The sequence below is a fragment of the Taudactylus pleione genome, unplaced genomic scaffold (assembly GCF_031769625.1).
Source record: "Taudactylus pleione unplaced genomic scaffold, aTauple2 ptg000066l, whole genome shotgun sequence".
Classification (NCBI taxonomy): Eukaryota; Metazoa; Chordata; class Amphibia; order Anura; family Myobatrachidae; genus Taudactylus; species Taudactylus pleione.
The window spans coordinates 11,928,386-11,952,153 of record NW_028284468.1 but is presented as its reverse complement, the minus strand read 5'-3'; positions in this window follow the sequence as shown (position 1 = coordinate 11,952,153).

The window sequence follows — 23,768 nt, the reverse complement described above, 5'->3', positions numbered from 1 at the left end:
TAAAGGGAGCAGTGGTTAAAGCTGTTAAATGATAAACATTTCAAAATAGTCCAGAGACTATGGAATCCAGGGCTGTGTTTTAGAGACTGTAGAGGTTACAAAATTCAATACATACTACTACAGTATGTATACACTAATCATAGGTGACCTATTTATTAAGTCTGCACTATAAAGGAATATTTTCTGTTGCTGCTTATCTCAGCACTAGACATTTACTGCAATTTATCATAAAGATAAAGGGATCAATTTAATAAGCCTTGAATGGAGATAAAGTAGATGGAGATAAAGTACCAACCAACCAGCTCCTAACTGTCACTTTTCAAAAACAGAAATTAGGAGCTAAATGACTCTTATCTCCATTCACTTTATCTCCATCCATGGCTTAGTAAATAGACGTCAGAGTCACAGAGGACAGTTGAGGTAGTGCAGCTGTCCATGATAAATTGGCATCCCTATGGTTTGCAAGGGGAAGTATTGTATAGCAGATTGCCCTCAGTCAGGACTATCACTTGAAATTGCTGGAGACAGCCTTCACCAGGATGGGAAAATTGATAAATAGGAAAAAATCCAGTGAAAATGTCTAATTTTTTGCAGGATATAGAGCTTTATGGCCCTCATTCAGAGCCGTTCGCTATTTGCGGTCGTTCGTTCAAAAACAAGGGGTGGCTATTCAAATGATCCGTTCGCAAATTGCAGTCTGTTCACACCTCTAAGTCTGAACGAGCGAGCAAAACATACGCTCGTTTATTTGTTAAAAACGCCCCCTGGCCGCTCGCACCATACGTCATGTCCGCTATTTATTAGATTAATCGAGTACATCGACCAGCGTATGAACTGCTCGCTATTCTTGTGGTTGGTGTTTGCTACCACAAATTTGCGAGCAGTTCTGGCTATAAAATAACCCAGTGACGTGGTCAATGACGCTGCTGTATTAATTATGCACACCCATAATACGCCCGTTTTGACCTTTAAGCACGCCTGCGTTCGGATCTCCACTCCCCATTTTCAAGCACCTTCCCCTGTTACCACCCACATACGCCTCATTCTGTCACTCAAAATAGCAGGCACTCGCTATATAGCGTACAAACGATTTTTGGCCGCACTGACTGGTTCGCGCATGCGTACTAAAAACCGTACGCATGCGCAGATGTGCAAACATCGCTCGGAACGAGCGTACTGCCGCTAACGAGCGGCTCTGAATGAGGGCCTATGTCTTTAATAAGTATAGCCCCATAATCTGAACAGTACAGTATGTCCAGGATTCCACAAGAGAAAGGAAAGTATATTAAACAAAATATATATACAGTATATATTTATAACTCATACCATCTACTGATGTATAGACAAATAGATACAACATGAAGTATTCTCTTTATACACTTCACATTTCTTTATTCTTTTATGTATTTATCTAATTTTACAATGTAATACCCTTTACATTTTTACCTTTCTTTTGGATCGGGTAGTCATACACTTGTCTTGGCTGAATTACTTTGTTTGGACAATCATCAAGAATCATTAGCAGCTCAGTAGTATAAGAGATGTTTCACATTAAAGTTATTAAAAAGTTACTAAAGGTAATGCAAGTGGCCATTTTTCCTAATGTCTCTCCTGTAATTGTTTCAGAAAGCATAAATGCAGATCTTACCGCCACAGCTACAATGTTCAGGTGGCCACAAACTGGATGATCCTGCCAATTCACTCGATTGTCAAGTTACAGTTAAGGGCTATCATTCAATATGGCCCCCCACACACATGGTAGGTCAAATCGGCTGATATCTTGCCAATCATTTTTGGGTTTAGTGAATGGATCACTTTAGATCTTATTGTGAGTGATAAGCAGGGGTGTATATAGGGGTCCAAGTGTCCCTGGCAAACTAAGAAACTTGAGCCCCCCTCCAGTGATTCAATGTTTGCTCCCACAGGAAATAAAATAACACACTGATTCGTTGAATCCATAGCCAGAAAATAGATAAAAACAAACATTGTTTCTCCCCAGTCCCCTACACAAGACTGAGTGACCTCACCTGCTAGGCTGTCACGGATAGCTGCAAAGCTAATTACAGGAGACCAGCCTCCAATTGCTTCAGAAATTCCAGACCAGTGAGGGTATCCCTCTAGTAAGTCCAGACCAGTGGGTTGGAACTTGGTCCCACTCCCTCCCTCAGCACCTCATCACTGTCCTCATCCCCTCATCACCCCCATCAGCCTCTCATCACCTTCCTCAGCCCCCATCACCTTCCGCAGCCCACATCACCTTCCTCTGCCCACATCAGCTTCCTCATCCCCATCACCTTCCTCAGCCCACATCACCTTCCTCAGCCCCCATCACCTTCCTCAGCCCACATCACCTTCCACAGCCCACATCACCTTCATCAGCCCCTATCACCTTCCTCAGCTCCCATCACCTTCCTCAGCCCACAACACCTTCCGCAGCCCACATCACCTTCATCAGCCCATATCACCTTCCACAGCTCCCATCACCATCCTCAGCCCCATCAACATAAGCAGCCCACATCACCTTCCTCAGCCCCATCACCATCCTCAGCTCCCATCACCTCCCGCAGAACACATCACCTTCCGCAGCCCAAATCACCTTCCTCAGCCCCCATCACCATCCTCAGCCCCATCACCTTCAGCAGCCCACATCACCTTCCTCAGCCCCCATCACCATCCTCAGCTCCCATCACCTTCCTCAGCCCACAACACCTTCCGCAGCCCACATCACCTTCCTCAGCCCACATCACTTTCCTCAGCCCAAATGACCTTCCTCAGCCCACATCACCGTTCTTAGCCCCCATCACCTTCAGCAGCCCCATCACCTTCCTCAGCCGCTATCACCTTCCGCAGCCCACATCACCTACCTCAGCCCACATCACCTACCTCAACCCCCATCACCTTCCTCAGCTCCCATAACCTTCCTCAGCAACCATCACCATCCTCAGCCACCATTGCATTCCGCAGCCCACATCACCTTCCTCAGCCCACATCACTTTCCTCAGCCCACATCACCTACATCAGCCCATATCACCTACCTCAGCCAGCCCCACCATCTTCCTCAGCACTCAACTCCCATTACAATCCAGCCCCATCACCTTCCTCAGCCAGCCCCCATCACCCCACCATAGACAGATCCCAACTTTGTGCCCTGACCACTCCCTGACCCCTGCTGTGAAGGGCATCTAGATGCTGCCATTAGGCGTGTGTCCTCTCCTCTATCAAAGCACGGATGGTGTGTGACATCACACGTCACTAAGGGGTTTCCTGTTAACTCCTGATTTTTAAATGTACATGTGACATAGATAGATAGATAGATAGATAGATAGATAGATAAAAAATTACAAGTTGCCATGACACACAGCTTACTATACCCAGCTACCAACACAACAACACTAAAATGTACAATTGGGTACAATCATAAATCTGTAATAATGCATTATATCAATTTACAGGCAGCTAGCAACATCCCTGAGGCACAAGGTGCCTCAGCAATACATAAATGGAACAGGACATAATGTTTTCTGATGTATAAAATTTCTATTAATTTAGTTGCAATATGGTTGTTCCTAAATGTAACTATTTACTGACCCATGGGTCCACCCCTGAAAGTACAGATTCATCATTCTGAGATTTAGCTGTTGAATTTATTAATGGTGCACATAGTGATAAAACCTGTATAATAAAAGTTGCAGGAGAGAATTCAGAAGTCTGTACACAGCAAGTCATGCATTAAAGTTAAATGTATATTACACCTCTATATGTAAAGTCCACCAGGGAATGCACAGACTTGGTAAGTGTGAGTGTTTGACAAACTCACCTGAATCCAGCAGCCATCACTCCCCATCTGCTCTCTTGGACCAGACTGTGGGGTCTATTTACTGAGCTTTAGATGGAGATACTGTAAAGTGAACGAATGTAAAGTACCATTAAATCAGCTCCTAACTGCCATGTCACAGGCTGTGTTTGAAAAATGACAGTTGGGAGCTGGTTAGTTGGTATTTTACCTCCGTCCACCTTATCTCCATCCAAAGCTTAGTAAATAGACCCCTGTGTCTTAATGCTTAGAGGTTTACTGGGTCTGAGGAGTTCACTTTCACCGGTGTGCACATTGTAGGGAGGGGGTTAGAGTTGAGCAGGAATAGACGGAGAGGGAAGTAAGAATAAATTTAATATTGAAAAATTGCCTTCAGTGGTCCTGTGATTGGTTCGGCCTACCAGGAAATCTCCTGATAAAGCCTATGGGAAATCTACTCCATGCTACAAGGATATATAAAAGACATGTCTATGTAAAATACAACACAATGCATATCCACTTTTTTCTGCTTTTATTTTTTGGTATACTTATTAGATTGTCATAAAAAAGCTAAAAAAAAATGATCTAGGAGGTAAATGTAATCAGACGTGAGTTTGCTACATGTGTGAGATTGTAGTGAGATTCCTGTGAGATTGGAATCACCCGGAGTATAGGAATCAGGGGGCAGGCCCGCTGAGAGCAGCGGCGGGCCCGGGTAATAGGGGGCGTGGCCTAATCGCCGGAGGTGTGGCCACGCCCCTTTATGGAAAAAAAAGCCAGCCCTGCTCAAAGCCAGGGGGGGCGCGATCAGTGTGATCGCTCCCCCCCACAGGCATAGGAGACTGCTGTGGCAGCCACGAGCAGTCTCCACTGCAGCTCAGCACATGCTGTGTGCTGGGCTGCTGTGAGGGAGGGGGAGCGGCGCCGGACCCGGGCCCCCGCCGGGCCCCTTAGGAAGCCCGGGCCCCGGTAATCTGTAACCGCTCCCCCCCCCTCTCGGCGCCCCTGTCAGGGGGAGGGGGGCAGGTGCCCCCCATGATTTCTGTTGGGTGGGCAAAGACTATGTTTTGCTCCCCCAATTAACTTCTACAAATAAATGAATGGGGATAAATGAAATGAAGATGGGGATGAAGCGATAATAGCTATATTTGAACTCGCCAATTGTTGTAGTTTCTGTTTACCAAAAATTACGTTATTGTCATGTTTGTTCTGCGTATATTTCCTTCTTGCACACACATTTTTTTTCCTTTCTTAGACGCGCCAGTCATTTTGCTATCACAATTGCAGTAAGCATAAGCAGATACACGAGTATGGGAAGCTGCATTTTCCAGTGACCATTGAGGCAGTGACAGGATGCAATCAATATCACGGCACATGGGATGCTGGTGCTTAGAATCCCAGCGCCGGACTCTCCACACTTAGGGGGAGGGTTAGGGTTTAGGGTTAGGCACTAGGGGGAGGGTTAGGGTTTAGGGTCAAGCACTTGTGGGGAGGGTTAGGGTTTAGGGTTAGGCACTCGGGGGAGGGTTAGGGTTTAGGGTTAGGCACTAGGGGGAGGGTTAGGGTTAGGCACTAGGGGGAGGGTTAGGGTTAGGCACTAAGGGGAGGGTTTAGGCACTAGGGGGAGGGTTAGGGTATAGGGTTAGGCACTAGGGGGAGGCTTAGGGTTAGGCACTAGGGGAGGAGAGGGTTTAGGGTTAGGCACTAGGGGGAGGGTTAGGGTTTAGGGTTAAGCTCTTGTGGGGAGGGTTAGGGTTTAGGGTTAGGCACTAGGGGGAGGGTTAGGCACTAGGGGGAGGGTTAGTGTTTAGGGTTAGGCACTAGGGGCAGGATTAGGGTTTACGGTTCAGCACTTGTGGGGAGGGTTAGGGTTTAGGGTTAGGCACTAGAGGGAGGGTTAGGGTTTAGGGTTAGGCACTAGGGGGAAGGTTAGGGTTAGGCACTAGGGGAGGGAAGGGTTTAGGGTCAGGCACTAGGCGGAGGGTTAGGGTAAGGCACTAGGGGGAGGGTTAGGGTTAGGCACTAAGGGGAGGGGAGGGTTTAGGCACTAGGGGGAGGGTTAGGGTATAGGGTTAGGCACTAGGGGGAGGCTTAGGGTTAGGCACTAGGGGAGGAGAGGGTTTAGGGTTAGGCACTAGGGGGAGGGTTAGGGTTAGGCACTAGGGGAGGGGAGGGTTTAGGGTTAGGCACTAGGGGGAGGGTTAGGGTATAGGGTTAGGCACTAGGGGGAGGGTTAGGGTCAGGCACTAGGGGAGGGGAGGGTTTAGGGTTAGGCACTAGGGGGAGGGTTAGGGTTTATGGTTAGGCACTAGAGGGAGGGTTAGGGTTAGGCTCTTAGGGAGGAAGGTTAGGTTTAGGCACTATGAAAAATGTAAATTTTTAAGATTAACGGTTGAATTTATCTATCTTTCTAACAGCTATTGTATTAATTGGTAGTTAATATTAATAATACTATTTATTTAATAATGTCTAATAATGTCTAAATACATTTTTATAGTAAAATAAACAATGAAACTGGGGTTGGCCAACCCCAGAAACACTGATGAAAATTAACATAGGATTGGGAGTCTTTTTATATCTACAGTCACTGTTACAACTATCGTAAAATTATATACCAAATGAAAGAAAAAGGGTCTCCAGGCCCTAGAGTAGTTCTTGGCCTTTTGCACCCCTCCCCCCATTCCTATGCCCCTGGAGTCACCGTATGTAATAGACTGTGAGTACATGATAACTCCCTCGAATCTTGCATATACCACTCTTGCTGCAGCACAATACACCATTCAAATGTTTCTCATATTAAGCATACAACTCACCGCATGTCATAGTCAGCAAATTGCAATCTCACTGTAAACTCGCAATAATAAAGTAGCAAAACAATAGACAGCCCCCAGCCCATTGAGATTAATGACATTTTGCATCTAAAATCTATCATCACAGATATGCGGTCGACTAGAACCATCTAAACCCTATATAAACCTGACCTCAGCCCATTTGACTTCTGTGTGGCTGTAGTGCTGATGGTTTATTTAAACTGTTATAAGAGCTACATGACAGGGCTTCTCACTCTAAGGGCTCTATTTACTACAATCCGCATATTGAATGCGGATTGTAGTGTGATATTACCGAGTGAATTCGCATTGCGAATTCAGGTAATATCACAGGGATTTACTATAAATCCCTTGCAAGGACAGAGCTTGCGATAAAGCTCTGTCCCTGCGGATCCCATCCGCACTCCAGTCGCGGTATTTTCGGAAAAAATACAGCGACTAAGAGCCTGCGCATGCGCCGACCGAGCACCGCTACTACCCCCCCACCGATGCTAAGCCCCGCCCCTCGGCGCTAAGCCCCGCCCCCCGCGATCGCGGAGCCCAGCGACCCCCCCTCCCCCCCCCGCGACCCCCCCCCTCCCTTCATTACACTTACCTGCATCCTCCTGGCCTCCGGTGGTCTTCTCCGGGCTTCCCGATCAGGTGATCTCCCATACTGCACTGGGGCCCGATCACCTGATGACCGGGCCCCAGTGCACTGTGGGAAACCAGCTGACCGGAGAGGAGCCATCACCGGAGGCCCGATCACCGGTCCCTGGATTCAGGTAAGTGAAAAAAAAAATGTTTAATTTTTTTTTTCTTTTTTTTACAGCAATCAGCTTGCGGTCTCTTTAGACCACATAGCTGATTACTTGTACCGGCTCCCACCTCTGCTCTCCCCGTTAGAGCAGAGTGGGAGCCCGGTAACCGGGGGAGACCCTGGATAACGCCACCTCCAGGTGGCGTTATTATCACAGGGCTTCCCCCGGTATTTTTTTACAATTTATTTTTAGTAACTTGCACACAGATCACATTTCCCATTACAATTATGGGAAATGCGATCTGCTTTACTAAAAATAAGTGATACTGGGGGTTGGAGTAGAATTTTACTAATTCTACTCCAATTGCCCTGTAATAACTACAGGTGAAACTAAAATAATGTGAAAAGGGTGTGAAAACACCCTTTTTCACTTTATTTTAGTAAAAATAATGTTAATAAATAGAGCCCTAATGAGGAGCAGCACAGGAGGAAGAAGCAGGAACAACACCATATCCAGGGCCCCATCATGGTATGTGCCAGACGTACCTATAGGTCCCTGACCCACTCAGATCAGGAGGTGGTTCAGCTTTTTAGGCTGTCAGGAGGTGGTTCAGCTTTTTAGGCTGAATCGCACAAACCTGCTGAACCTATATAAGCAGTTGAGAGAAGATTTAAAATACCTTGTAGTAATTATGCAGTGCCTGGGCTGCATAAATTGCTGTGTGCTCTGCTCTTAATGACCACAGGCTCCTTTCCGTTTGTGAGCTCTAGGGTGTTAGGGATTACACAGGCTATTTTTTTAAGGCATTTAACTCAAGTGTTAAGTGCCTTCAAGAAAATATGGCGTACATGTATATAGTCTTCCGCAGTCATGAGTCAGAGTGACAGGACCTTAAGGTTGCCTTCTACAGGCTCTCAGTATTTCTTTATGTCATGGGAACTACAGTATTATTGCCTGTACTTGTTGGACATGTGTCATTTGGATATTGCAACTACTGTTCTCAACTGTGTTTATTGTACATGTAGAAGTCATCAGTTTTCAGCTGTTGATAAAAATAGATAACCCCCCAAAAGGTAGCCAGCAGGGAGGGGGGTGTTCATCCTGACTCATATTGATAAAAGTGTACCTCTCTTTCCTTTAATCCATGCTATGAATACATGTCTACAGAATTAAAATGTTCCTGTTTGATAATACTTTCTGCTGCTTCTATAAAGCGTATCTGCTAACAATTGCACTGAGAGCATCACACTTGAGGGGGAAGGTGTTTGTCAACAGGCATCTCTTCCACTCCCTCAATGTGCAGGTGGCATGTGATGTCAACTTAAAAATGATGAGTGTTGTAACAGGTTATCCTGGGTTTAGTCAGACTCATGACGCCTGTGCAAGTCAGTCTTACAGTATCTTACTGGTAAATCTAATGCCCGTACTTGCCCTTGGTGCTGGGATGTCCTGCAAAGTGCTGCAGTGTCCATGGGTAAGCTCATACCCTCCAGGGTTTCCTTACTTTCCTCATTACTGAGAATTTAGGGTTTTGGGTGTGTGTACCACAACTGGGCATGGGAGTGTGTGGGGTGCTGCATGTCTGGCCAGTGTGCAGCTTGACTTCCCCAGCCAGGGATGCTGCTAGTAATCAGCTTAGAGGAGTCTGGCAGAGATGGGGCTGGTGTGCCACTTGTGGGTGGGCAGATCAATCTCTAATGCATTTCGGCCAGTAGGGGCCTTTCTCGAGGATAGAATTGAGGGATAGCTGGTGTGTCTTATGAAGCGGTCATGTTAATAAGGTGTCCAATGGAAGGAATGGCTTCTGTAAGAGTGTGTGTGATGCTTCTGTGATGGGTTACTATAGAATCCTATTGCAGGTATGTTCTCTGGAATGGGGCTACATTCTGCTGTGTATGTGTGATGGTGAAATGTTGGTGTTATGTATATTCTACTAATCCTTTAACACATGTGTGGTGAGTGGCCAATAGGGGTTCCTGCATGTGTGGGTGTGTGCTGTGGTGTTGACAGATTGCTAGCAATTGCAATAGCATGTCTGCGATCTCTGATATTAGTTTGTCATAATTGTCTAATGTGGAGCATGTTTGTTCATGGTGGGACATGTGTACAAGATGGTGTAATGGAGCCGTTGTGTGTGATAACTAGGCTGACTGATGTAATAGGTGGGTGCATCTGTAACTATAAGGGGGGGATGCATCATACCTCGAATAGAGAAGAAGTGGGATGCATGACGCATCGCATTCAGGGTGTGATGCCGTTGGTAACACCGGTATGCATGATGAACGCAACAAAGGGCCACTCTCTCGGGTAGAGCAGGCCCTTTGCGATGGAGAGGGACTTCCGGGTCTATGACCCAGAAGCCCCTCTGGCGTCCTTCTGTGCATGCACAGAAGGACACATGCACCAGAGGGGATGCTGGGAGGGATCCGATTGGATCCCTCTCTCCCGATAGAAGCCCGTAGGCTTCTATGGTAACGCCATCAGGAATATGGTGTTACCCACCACAACCAAGCCCTGGATGGCATCGCTTGGTGCATATGAGAACACACATTTTCGGGGTTTTACCACATTTCTCGCTTTGCTGCATCCCACTCATAAAGTGGAGATATATAAAGTACCAACCAATCAGCTCCTAACTGTCATTTTTAAAATACAGCCTGTAAAATGACAGAAGCTGATTGATTGGTATATCTCTCCAATGTTTGATACATCTCCCCCTATAAGTCAATCTATTTTAGGTGTGATGGTGTGTTGAGGTAAGTTGTTGATTGATTGATTTTGAAAGGGGATGGACTGACCCATGTCTTAGGACTAGAGATGAGCAGTTCGGATTCTGTGGAATATGAACCGCTCTGAACATAAGGGATTCGAGTCTACCCGAACCCTGTTCAGGTGTTCCCCGCCTGACTTGGATCCCCGTTCGGGGCCGAACGGCGGCCACCTGATGTCGGATTCTCGCTAGAGAATCCGACATCAGGGCTCCACGAGTGTAGGGCAGACCGCTGTGATAGCGGTCTGCCCTACACAGAACACACAGCCGCCAGCGGCAGCTGTGTGTTTGTTACAGCAGCCAATGAGAGTCACACAGACTCTCATTGGCTGCTGCACGGAGGGAGCCAGATGGAGCTCACTCAGGAGCTCCGTCTTCCAGCTCCCTCCTCGTTGCGTGGCAGCAGAGCAGACGGCGGCTGGAGCAGGGATACAGGTAAGTTTTTTTTTTTATTTGTGTGTATGGGGGCCTGCTAATGGGGGGGCCTACTACTGGGGGAGCCTGCTAATGGGGGACCTGCTATTGGGGGGCATACTACTGGGGGGCATACTACTGGGGGGGCATACTACTGGGGGGCCTGCTAATGGGGGGCATACTACTGGGGGCCTGCTAATGGGGGGCATACTACTGGGGACCATACTACTGGGGGGCCTGCTAATGGGGGGCATACTACAGGGGGCCTGCTTATGGGGGCATACTACTGGGGGGGCTTACTACTGGGGGCCTGCTAATGGGGGGCATACTACTGGGGGCCTGCTAATGGGGGGGTATACTACTGGGGGGCATACTACTGAGGGCTTGCTAATGGGGGGCATACTACTGGGGGGGGCTGCTAATGGGGGGCCTACTACTGGGGGGGCATACTGCTGGGGGGCATACTACTGGGGGGCATACTACTACTGGGGGCACTGCATAGGGGGCCCTACTACTAAGGGGACTGAATAGGGGGCACCACTACTGGGGGCATTGTGTAAGGGACACCACTGCTGGGGGCATTGTGTAAGGGACACCACTACTGGGGGCATTGTGTAAGGGACACTATTGCTGTGGGCATTGTATAAGTGGCACTACTACTGTGGGCATTGTATAAGGGGCATTACTACTGTGGGCTTTGTGTATAAGGGTCACTACTGTGGGCATTGTGTAAAAGGGTCACTACTGTGGGCATTGTGTAAAAGGGGCACTACTGTGGGCATTGTGTAAAAGGGGCACTACTGTGTGTCGTAACATAAATAAGAGACACTACTTTATGGTGCAATGTGAATCAGGAGCACTATGTGCGGTGTAATGTGAATAAGATTGTGCACTGTGACTCCTTGGGCCGTAGCGCACTTTGTAAACAAGTACTGTGATTCTGCTGGCTGTACCCCACTGGGTGGGTGCACTACTTTTCATTTCTGCCACTGCTGTGTGGCAATGTGTCATAGATGTGTTTTATACTGTGGTGTCTGTGCCGCTGCTTTGTCGCTTAGTAACCAGTCAGCTCACTGCAACCTTTGGCCAATAATGTTGAAAAATATTATAAGCTGTGAGGTGTTCTAAATTGACTGAAAATGAATGTTATTGAGGTTAATAATACTCTTGGAAGAAAAAAAAGACCAATTTATGTGATTTTAGCTTTTTTTGTCAATGTTTGTAAAAAAATCCAAATCCAAATCGAAAGCCAGTCACCGCAGTTTGGCAAATCCAAATCCAAACGACGAATTAGAACCAAATCCAAATCCAAATCTGCCAAAAATGGTCCAGCGCACATCCCTCGTTAGGACAGTATAAGGTAGAGATGTGTGCCGACCCCGTGTTTTGGTTTTGTATCCGTCTCTCTTCTTGTTTTGGATCTGGATTGGTTTTGCCAAAACCATCCTTGCATGTTTTGTTTTTTGTTTTTGGTTTTGAATCTGTATTTGTTCTAAAAAAAAATTTAAAAACAGTTAAAATCACATAATTTGGGCCTGTTATTGTTCCTACAGTATTTTTTACCTCAATAACATTTATTTCCAGTCATTTCCAATAAATTTTGACCATTATTGATTTTTTCATCTAGTTTAGGGCCAAAAGGTTGCATCCAGCTAGCTGGCTGACTAAGTTAACCGACAGCAGTGGGTGGCACTAACATGTGGCAGTTCAGCTTCCAAGTTCCAACATGGATACAGGCCCTGATTCAGACCCACTCGCTGCCGCAGGTAGCTCGTAGGGTCTGTGGGCATTTTTTTTTGTATCCAGGCCACTCGCTAAACTGCGGGTGTCCACCTACAGCTTGTGCGAGCGGGCTGGAGACCATCGCGATTATCGCGACCATCTGGCTTGCGACGAGATCCTGGGGTAGGGTCTTAGCTGCCGCAAGTTCGAGTGGACTTCTTGGGTGTTGGCATTGTCGGCAGTGGGGGGGTCCCGGTGGTGTCAGGCAAGGGTGGCATCTTCCTAAAACCTAATTTCCTGTTGACTTAATACTGATTGGCTGAGAGAGTGACAGACTGCTCTCTCAGCCAATAAGCGTTAAGCCCACTCAATGCAAAACCTCGCAATTGGTCAGCAGGATTGCAAGGTTTTGCCTCGAAGAGGGATCCAGGGCAGGCAGAGGGATCCGAGCTGTTGCTAGGATCGCCGTGGATCCACGAAATTCGGGCTTTTCTCTGAGAACCGAACCTGCTCATCTCTAGTATAAGGGTATATGTGTTGGATATTTTTGCTTTATATGGTTTTGTGTATATGGGCAAATAATAGATTGCTAGAGGCTGTAATTAATGCTAAACTAGGGTAAGAATGTGGTTAGTAAACCAACTCGGTATTGCTGATGTAGATCTGTAACTAGACTTTTTGGTGCCCTGTTCCAGAGAGAGCATTGGCGCCCCATCACCATTTTTTAAATAAAGGACATAAGATAGTGCAACTGAAAAAGGGCCATGGTTTCATAGGGAAAGGCCAGGGAAGAGATAGGGGTACTCCTGGGGCAGCCAGGTGATTCAGGGGATAAAAGAAGAGTAAGCTACAAGTGAGAGTGATAATAAACAGGAAAATTGAAAGGCCCAAACAGCGCCCCCTGCCCTGCGGTGCCCTGTGCCATAGCACAGGTCACACTACCCTAGTTACGGCCCTGCGGTGATGTTAAACATCATGGGAATAGAGGGAATTTTGTGGACAATGAGTTGATAGAGACGTATGCAGTGGCATAACTAAGGGGGTCGAGGGGGGCTCATGCCATGGACACCAGCGGACTGGCGCCGCAGTGGGTGACACAGGCCGCGGTCCAGGACATGGGTGGTCAGTGTAGAGCAGACCACATGGAGTGCAGTCCGCACTACACAGTAACAAACGCCGCCGCCGGCTAGTACACTGTTTGTTTTGGCAGTCAATGAGAGTCAGACAGACTCTCATTGACTACTGCATTGCACCCACTACCGGAGCCGGGCTGGAGCTCACTCATGAGCTCCATCTTCTGGCTCCCCTGCTCCCTCCCATAATGCAGAGTGGGCCGGCTCGGGAGGACGGAGGAGCAGACGGCGGTGGGCACAAGAGCGGGGATTCAACTGTTTGTTTTTTTATGTGTGTGTCTTTGGCTTTGCTGGGAGGGACAACTGGGGGCACTAATGGAGGCACTGCATCGGGAGGACAGCTACTGGGGGCACTGCATAGGGGTGGACTATTACCGGGGGCATTATATAAGGGGCACTGCATAGGGGGGATTACTACTGGGGGAACTACATAGGGGGGACTGGGGGCACTATATAAGGGGCACTACTGGGGCACTGCGTAGGGAGGACTACTACTGGGGGCACTATATAAGGGTCACTGCATAGGGGGGAAAACTACTGGGGGCACAGCATAGGGGGGATCACTACTGGGGGCACTGTATAAGGGGCATTTTGCAATGATTTCCCTGAGTTTTTCTAAGAGGTTCTCAGCAGTATGCCTCTTAGTGAAACCGGTGATACACAGGGTCTCCTGCCTCTGAATGAGCTGGCATTTGTTAGATGCTGCTGTTTGCATTGTTGGAGGCAATACACCTGTCCAGTGGGCTGTCACAGTCATGTAATCTTTAGTTTGCCCTATCCACATATCTGTGGTTAAGTAGACAGTGGGCAAAACGGCATTTCGGAGGACATTAATAAGGTTTTTTAATGTCCTTGTACAGATTGGGAATTGCTATTCTAGAGAAGTGGAATCTAGAAGGGACATGGTAGCAGGGACACAGGACCTCAATTAACTGTCTAAACCCCACTGCATTAATGGTGGGTACTGGACACACATCTAATACCAGCATAGCTGTTATGGCATCAGTAATCTGCTGTGCAACTGGGTGTCTGCTGTCATACTTGCTCCCCAATGTAATGGATTGTTTGATAGTCAATTGTTTTGGTTAAACTACTAAAAGTAGTCTTATTCCTGGTCCCTTTCTGGGATAAAGATCCACTCACATCAACAGCAGCAGGTGTAGCACTCAAGGATCCTTCTGAGGAACCACGGATAGGAGAGGAGTCAGTCCTTATGAAATTGGATGCAGGACAACTTCCAATCATGAATGAGGATGTTGATGATGATGCAGGTATTAGTGGTGGAGATTGCAGGCGCTTGGATCCAGATAGAAGTGAGCAGCTAGGTAACACTGGACTGATTGTTATTAGGTTTTTTGTAGCCAAAGTTTCTGAATTTTAAATACCATTTTCAATTTGATGAATGCACTGCAAGTGACACAACAGGGAGGAGGTTCCTAGATGGTAAAGGTCCTTACCTCTACTCACTGTTACTTGGCAACGGTTAAAAATGGCTTGGCAGAGGTTGTCCGGATTTTGGTGGAAATAATTTTATACATGAGAAGTGTTTTTTTTGGTCCTTTGCCCAGGCATGGCAACAATGGGATTTTTCCCACCATGGGCAGCAACTGTTGCCTGATTTACAGATTTTACACAAACATCCTCGGCATCAAAATCCTCATCATCATCAACATCCACATTATCCTTGTTGTTATCGCCAACTACATAAATATCCTCCTCATCCTACTGGTGCAATTCCACAGAAGCATCCTCGATTTCTACGTCAGCATGTTGACTTGTGCTGCTCATCACCACATTTGCAGAGGGCACACAAATGGTGGAAGGAGGATCCTATTCAAGTACAGCATTAGAAAGGTCAGGCTCACAACGGCAGACACACTTGGACTCTCCACAGGGATCTGTGACTTTTCGGAGCACACAGTTGGTTCCGGTGTCTTACGAGTCTTAATAATTAAATTTTTTTAATACCTCTCCTACAAGCAGAAGGGCTTAAATCATCACAACCAGAAGCACCAGTCATAAATAAAGGCCAAGGCCTTATCCTTTCCTTGCCACTTCATGTAGTGAATGGCATATTGCCAATTTTTTGTTTCTCTAACGCTAACTTCGCTTTAGATTTATTTCTTCTTTAACAGAGTAAAAGTTGATTTTAAATGGCCTGACTTGAGCCCTGGGGCATCGGCCTTCATAAATGACGTTGACAGCCTTGCATCGTCATAATGACTGTCATGTGACTGTCCTCCATACTCACTATGGTCTTGCAGCAGTATAACCAAGCAATTACAGCGCAGCTAAGTTGCAGCTAACGCACACAACCACACAAATAAAAGAATATATTTTTGAAACTGAGAAAGAACACCCCTGAACGAGGCAGCAGCCCCTTGATAAACGATACAGGCAGCACCCCTGAGCATCTATGTTGTTGATAAATGCGGCTAACGTGCACACCCACACAGGAAAAAAAACACTTCTATAAATTTCTTTTTTTATTATTTTTTTTACACTGGGGGGATAGAGCACCCCTGAAAGAGGCAACAGCCCCTCTATAAATAACACAGGCATCACCCCTGCGCAGCTACATTGTTGACACAGGCAGCACCCCTGCGCAGCTACGTTGTTGATAAGTGCAGCTAACGCGCGCGCACACACACACGCAAAAAAAAACAACTTTTATTATTTATTTATTTTTTTTACACTGGGTGGGAGGGCATCCCAGAACGAGCAGCAGCCCCTTGAAAAACGACACAGGAAGCATCCCTGTGCAGCTACGTTGCTGATAAGTGTGACTAACACACACACAGAAAAAAAAAACACTTTTATTCATTTGGTTTGTTTTTTTGCACTGGGGGGTAGAGCACCCCTGAACGAAAAAAAGTATTTACTGTATGACCTGGACAACATTCATTATTGATGACTCTATAATCGGTATCCACATCAAAATCTAATAAATGCTGGCTCTGTCATAAATACATTTTTAACAGGTGCGCAGTAGGCGGCGACGCAGCGTCCAGCAGTGAGCACTGTAGCAGGTTCAAGGCACAGTGACAGTTCCGACTGCGGTGTCCAGCACGGCAGCACCAACAGGCCCCCATTTAATGCAAGGTCTGGGGGCAGAGTCCAGGAACAGGTTTGTGTCAATGGGGAGTCAGTGTTTGCACCACTATTCTAGTGCTGCAGTGCCTATAAAATACATATTCATATACAGCAAAGAGCATTGGAAGGGGGATAACTATAATTATTTTATTATAATTATCTTTTCTCCAAGGATGAGGCACTAATGGAAAAGGTGACCAATAGACAGTAATGTATATGCCTGCGTGCAGCTTTGTAATGCCGTCTGATGCTGACTTACCCCCTTAGACCACAGTGGATTGGAAGCTTTTCTATTCATAATCATGTAATGGATTTTCAGAAACAACAAACACCTGACATCATAGAAACAGACAGCTGGCTACTTTCACATGGTGGGTTTATGAAAAGTTTACGTAGAGAAAGTATAAGAAGAAACATATAAAGTGATTGCTAATTGAGGCGTTTTTTTTTTTAAAAAGTTGTCATGGTTCTTGTTCTGTATTTGTCATTTGAGCTGTTTTCCATATAGTGTTTTTGTGTGTGTTTGTGTGAGTGCAGTCTGGTTGTGTCTTTGTGTTTTGTTTTATTTGTTATACATTTTTATTTGTTTATATAGTTCTCTTAAAGACCAGTCATGACTGGAAAGAGACATCATAATCATGTATAGTCCAATTGGATGATATTCCTGTCAATCAATTGTCTGGCAAAATCAATTCATTTATCTGCTGTTTCAACGAACACGCCTGTCTAAAGGCACATATCTACTAGACAATTAAATTGAGCGATTGAATGATAATGATATCGTTATCATTCTATAATCGTTCGACAATCGTTTGAAAATCGTTTGCAGATTGTTTACAAAATGTCTACAACGACCAGCGATGCGCTTCCGCTGGTCGTTAGACATCTATCATCGTACAAATATGTTGTACAACCTAACAATATCATCAGGATCAACATGTTTGCAGATGATTGATGTGCCTTCACTGAACGACTGCTTGTTCAGTGTAGGCACATCACAGACAGACAAACGACTGCATGATTACAATGTCATAATCGTGCAGTCTAGTGGATGTGTGACTTTAGGATAGTCAATTCTCGGTGGGTTTGCTGGTGCTTTCATGGTGGTTTTCAAACCCCTGCTTGATAAATTCTGGGTTTCTATTTTGTTCCAATTTTTCTATGGTCTAAAACATTGATGGTGGTGTGATATTCTGTTCAGTTCCTTTCTATCCTAAAGTGCGCTTTTACGGTGGTTTTGAAGTGGTTTTGGCCTTAGTAAATCTGCGGATAGCAAAACCGCCACAAAATAGCAGAGGTTTAGAACCCACCGCTTAGTACATTTTGCCCAAAATCTTTAAAAAGATAACTCTAGTGCAGAGGTTCCCAAACGCGGTCCTCCAGACTCCCAGACAGGTCAGGTTTTAGAGATATCCATGGTTGAACAAAGGTGATTTAATTAGTACGTCAGTTTGATTTAACCACCTTTACTAAACCATGGATATCTCTAAAACATGAACTGTTGGGGTGCCTTGAGGACCGCGTTTGGGGACCTCTGCTCTAGTGTGTTTGTGTGAGTACATACAGTAGGAAATATAGATTTTATGCTCCACTGGGGCAGGGACTGATGTAAATGGCTAAAGCACTGCGGAATGTGTGTGCATTATATATATATAACTGGCAATAAATAATAGTACCCTCACTCCCTACTGCAATCAACAGACACACGTCCACTGTGCAGGATGAAGATTTATTTTTTTATAGTGTGAATGAGCGATGCAGCACTACAAATACCACGAATGCCTCTTCGACCCACCTAAGCACATGGAACATCCTTGTTCAGTGAAATGCACATTCTTATTGTTCTCCAGTTCAAAGATGACCTGAAGTTTCTCATCCTAACACTAGAACCCATAAGGCTGAGGTGTGCTTGTGATACTGCAGATCACCAATGCTATTTCTCCCTTCTCTGTTCAGTCGCAATCTGCAGTCATTTCTCTTATTGGCCCTTACAGCAGCAAGAAAAAGAATAAAGAAAAAACTTTGGCACTTTGTAAAGGATTAGGGAACTGCGAAGGGAATTAGCGGTTAATCTCTTTTATTTCTCTATTTCCCGTTGTCAGTCCTTCCTAGAGCTCCCTCTCTCTTGCTCTCTTGTTGCCTTGTTGTGCAATTAATTCTCCGTTTTATGCACTCATTAATTTTCTGGCTCTTTATGACTCTTATGCCTGACTCCTGTCCTCATTAATTTTCTGTCTTCTCCTATCTTCCACGATGGGCGCACACAACAAGTGTAACCCCTTCTCTTCAAGACAGGCTTGCACAAATTTCCACATGTGCCATAAAATAGATCAGGATTTCCTGCAAATATTCCACGTGCAAAGGACCAAAGGTGATAAATAATCTTCATTAATGTATCTTGGCTTTATACTGTACATAGAGTACTCTGTGAGCTTGTTCTATCATACAGTCTTTCATATTTCCTTGGACACGTTCCTATATATCATCTGAGGAGGTGGAAAGCTTCAGAGACAGGTACAATAAAAGTGTATCTGGGCTGGGATAATTTATCACCACCTTGAGGGTGTTCTGCTATGGTGGATACACATACACACACCCTATCCTGTCCCTGCTCTCATTATATTCCCCCCACTCCTGTCCGTCTTGGGTTAATCTGTTATTCCTAACTTGATATCTTTATAGAGAAGTAATCCTAGGGCATAGGGAGGGTGAAAGGATGATGAGTAGCTGGAAAGAATAAAGGCGTAAAATACTGCAATACAGAACTGCACATATAATTATATTGCACTACTTTATGTAGATCTTTACAGATGGGAAATATATTGTACAATGTGGTAGTACAGGCACGGAAATAAAGAACACCTTGGATATATTGGCAAAATACACTGTTTTAATTGCAATTTTGTGTCACTACAATTGATTTAGGGATTACCTATTTTATTCAGGAAGCAGACAGGTAGAACAGCAAAACTACAGTAACTATAAAAGTAAATAAAATAATCCACAATCCTGTAAAGTGAAATATATTGATTTAAAAAGTGGTTAGAGATCGGTGCAAATTCAAGAGTCGGAAGAGAGAGGGGTTAGCCTCGTTGTGCATGGGCACTAAATGCCACTGGATTTTTAGTGTCCAATAATGTCCACGTACAAGGAACATACAGCATTGCTGTCTTCTTGTCCATTTATTGTCCATTTGGACTATTTAAGGAAGGAAGAAAGAAGATTCCTTATGGATTTTGGAGTCTAATAAAAAGTTCAACATTGACCGCCAGGTCCTAGGACCCTTTCCACAAATGTGCAGTAGAATAACCAACATTGATGCAGTTACAAACCCAGGAATAGGAAAACAAATATAGAGGCTCATTTAGAGTAGGTCACATATGTACACTCACCATACATTTTAAAAAATGGATATGTACCTGTAGATTTAAAGATCTGTCCTGATCAAAAACGTGTGTATTCTAATTAGAGATGTGCGCCGACCCCCGTGTTTTGGTTTTGGATCTGTTCTTCTCGTGTTCTGGATCTGGATTGGTTTTGCCAAAACCGCCCCTTGAGTGTTTTGTTTTTGTTTTGGATCTGTATTTTTTTATAAAAAAATTATAAAAACAGCTAAAATCACATCATTTGGGTTTTTGTTTATTCCTACAGTATTATTAACCTCAATAACATTAATTTCCACTCGTTTCCAGTCATTTTGACCACCTCACAGCTCACAATATTGTTTTCATCCAGTTTAGGCCCAAAATTTGCACCAAGCTAGCTGGCTGACTAAACTAAGCAGCAGCAGTGGGGGGCACAAACACGTGGAATTCAACTTCCAACATGGCACATCAGAAAACAAATGTTTTTATTATTCAAGAGGCCAGAGGGAGTTGTAGTATGTATGTAGTTGAAGGCAGGGACAGGAAGGGTTGATTGGTAGTAAATTTAATAAAAATTTTTTTATTCTGAAGTAAATTTATGAGGGAGAAGGGGAGGGGAGGCATTTACCAAAAATATTTTGCTCATTCACATCAGTCCTTGCCCCAGAAGAATCCTTGAGAACCATGCCTGCTGCTGCTGGGAGTGGATTTTCATCCCAGAAGGGGACCAGGAAGACTACTAGTATTGCTTTTCAAAACAATTGACTGTTAAATCATCCTTTGCAAAGATTCCACTTGAAAAGCATTTCCCAACATGTACAGGGATATTAAAACATAGTTAGTGGCCTCCAAACTGCCATTCTGCCCACTGTCCTCTTAACCAGCACAGATATGTGGAAAAGCGGAACAGAGCAAATGCAAGATTTAAGGTTTAAGTCTTACATTGTGTCTTTCTTGAGCACCATGCCTGCTGCTGGGAGTGAATTTTCATCCCAGAAGGGATGAAGACGTGGTTTCTTTCTTCCCAATGGACACAGATCTGAAGAGTTGTAAAGAGCCGTTGGTAAGCAAATTGTCAGCTCAAGTGGCACATGATGCAGCGATGGCTTTTCCTTCAGTTTCTCCAGCAAGTGCATTTGCCAAGAAAAAACAAAACTTTCAAAACACCCACTGGTGATGCAGATGAGTCAACACAACTGTGAGTACATGAGATGTGTGTTACAAATGTATTTGCCGCATCTCAGTCCTCACAGCGTTTAATTAACTTTTTAGCCCTGTGTGTTCCCCCATCCGTCTGCTAGTGTATGTGTGATCATTCACGTGACTTATACTTTTGCAGAAAAAATGACAGCATAAGGGACTCGCACCAATCAGGAAACGGTGCAATTAAGCTGGGAGGTCACAATATCATGGGAAATTGGAAGATTTCAAAACAGGTTACCAAAGGCAGCTGCTCATGTTAGTCGCTGATTTTGGCTAAGAGGTCTCGCACTGCCAAGGTGCTAGTGGAATGCATCACCAGTTCTATGTGGATTTATACTTTGGAAATTCTGCAAAGACCTATACGCTGTTCACTGCTGTGTGTTCTGTGATTAGCTTCTACTGTATGGGGTCCTGGAAATGATTGAGTGGACTTATGTGCTATTCACTGCAAGTGTGATCAGTGATAGTTTCTGCTGTGGGGACTGAGGGTCTCTATCTATTTTGTGGAATTGTTCTGGGACGTTATACTCTACTGGGACGGCCTCTGTCTGGACTGCTACCTGTTTATTGCCTGTTCACTGTATTTACCACTTGTCCATACATATTATCTGTTGCTGTGTGCTGTGGAAAAATAAACCATCACGTTGGTTTCATCTGCTCGGTGTCTGGGTGATTGAGAGAACCCCGTATCCTCACATTTGGCGGCAGCGACAGTGGGATCATTCAGACATCAAATAAGGAGCAGTGAAAGCGTGAAGTCACTCACAATAGAGAAGAGAGGATCAGGCCATATGTAAGGAATTTGCAGTAAGGTGGTCCCAGCAAGTGAGTGGGCGTCAGTCCTGTAAAAGGTAAAATGGTGCTAAGGAAAGAAAGTCAGTGCCTCAACTCTCCCAGGGCAGTGAAGCTCGTGGATGGAGGTATGTCGGCATGTCGGCCGGCTAGGAAGCTGGTTATATTATTTATTATAAGGATTCAGTGCATATGGGAGTACTGGAATGAAGCTCGGAGGATGATCAGCTGGTGGAATGTATCCAGCTTAACAGACAAATTGTGTTATCTGGGAGATGCTTTCATGCACTGCAGAAGTGAAGCAGTCACATGGAATCTGCTGGGTGAACCAGAGTTTGCAGGTTTCGAGGAGGAAGTGAAGGCTACAATGGCCCAAATGATACACAGAAGCCAATATCCAAAGACAGAAGGGCAGGTCCAGGATAAGTTGTCCTCCTGGACAAATCCAGAGAAAAAAATCCAAAATAGGACTACTGCAACCCGGGCAGACAACCGAGGGGTTTGCCCTGCAATTATGTGTTACCATTGGAGAAGAATCATTGTCAGTGGGGCCCCTAACCCCTCTGGAAGAACTGTGCATGGAGGAGTTGATAGCAGAATGCCAGCTGCAGGGCATCCCTGGCCAATTCGGCACGTGCAGGGAAATCCTTCAGTGTATACTCCGGGACCAGGGGGACCCCACCAAAGTGTTCACTGATTATCAGACATATATCCTCTGTCATGGCCCACGGATGAGTGTGTGGGAACAGCTGGAGTGTCTGGAGTCATGCTTTGTTGTGGCAGAGGAAGAGGCCTCAGATCGGGGGCTCCTGGATACCCCAGGCTGGCGGGACCAGCGTTGCAGGGTGGATGCGGAAAGGTGCCATCTGCAACAGCTTCTCCCACTCCCAAAGGACACAGCTGCCCAGTGTACTATACTGTGAGAGGCTAGCGTCCAAGTGAAGGAAGCAGTGCTCACAATACAGGCACCCCAGGAGGAGTCGCATTATACATTCCCTTTTGCTGAGGTGGAAGATGGAGACCTATTAACCAGCTGCCAGGGGATCTATGAGGACAGTGTCTGAGAGGAGATCACAGAGGTTGGGGGAGTACTGTATCACTTCTCAACCACAAGCATATCAGTCACAGATGGCACCATGGTACAGGCTGCCAAGCATACTCAGCTGGGAGAGGCCCATCATGATGGACTGGTAATGGCAGACTCATTTATTTCATTAGGGGAGGCTGAGGAGAAAATGCCCTGTGTATATCCTGCTATCCTAACCCCACCTGAAGGTTATGGAGGATTGCTCCCATTCAGCTATTTGGAATCTGAGGAGTTGCAGGCAAAATGCTGGTACGTACCATGTGATTTAAACGGAACATGGGTAGCAAAGACTGTTAACATAATATCAGAGTATAAACCAGAAGAGGATATGTTATCACACTGTAATGACCCTGACCGTGGTGTAAACTGTAACTATGTGCTAGGGGATTTGCCTGCCCTTAGCAAGATTCCAGCAAGTACTGACCAGGTGGATGTCAGAAGACAGCGCTTGCAACCCCTTCTCCCACCCCAGGGAGAAGGCCCTGCACAACCCGGCCCCCTGCATCTCACAGAACACGACGCATTTGTGGAGATAATTTTGGAGTGTTCAGCAGTTAAAACCTTGTGTGGTACCCCACCAGTTATCCAGGCGACCGAGCTAGTAGAGGGAGTTACCAAGGAGGAGGACAACCCAGAAAAAGTACCAGTTGAGACACTGGCTTTTGAGGGAGGAGGGCAGGGACAGGGCCAGCCTGTCTTGGTGGCTCCCCTGCAGCCACCAACTGCATTTTTCTAGATAGAAGGTTCATCCTGGGGCCCGGGCATTGAGGAGCCCACATGTTGCACTGAAAGTTGTCAGCCCCCCAGTTGGTGTTTTGGGGAAGAAGG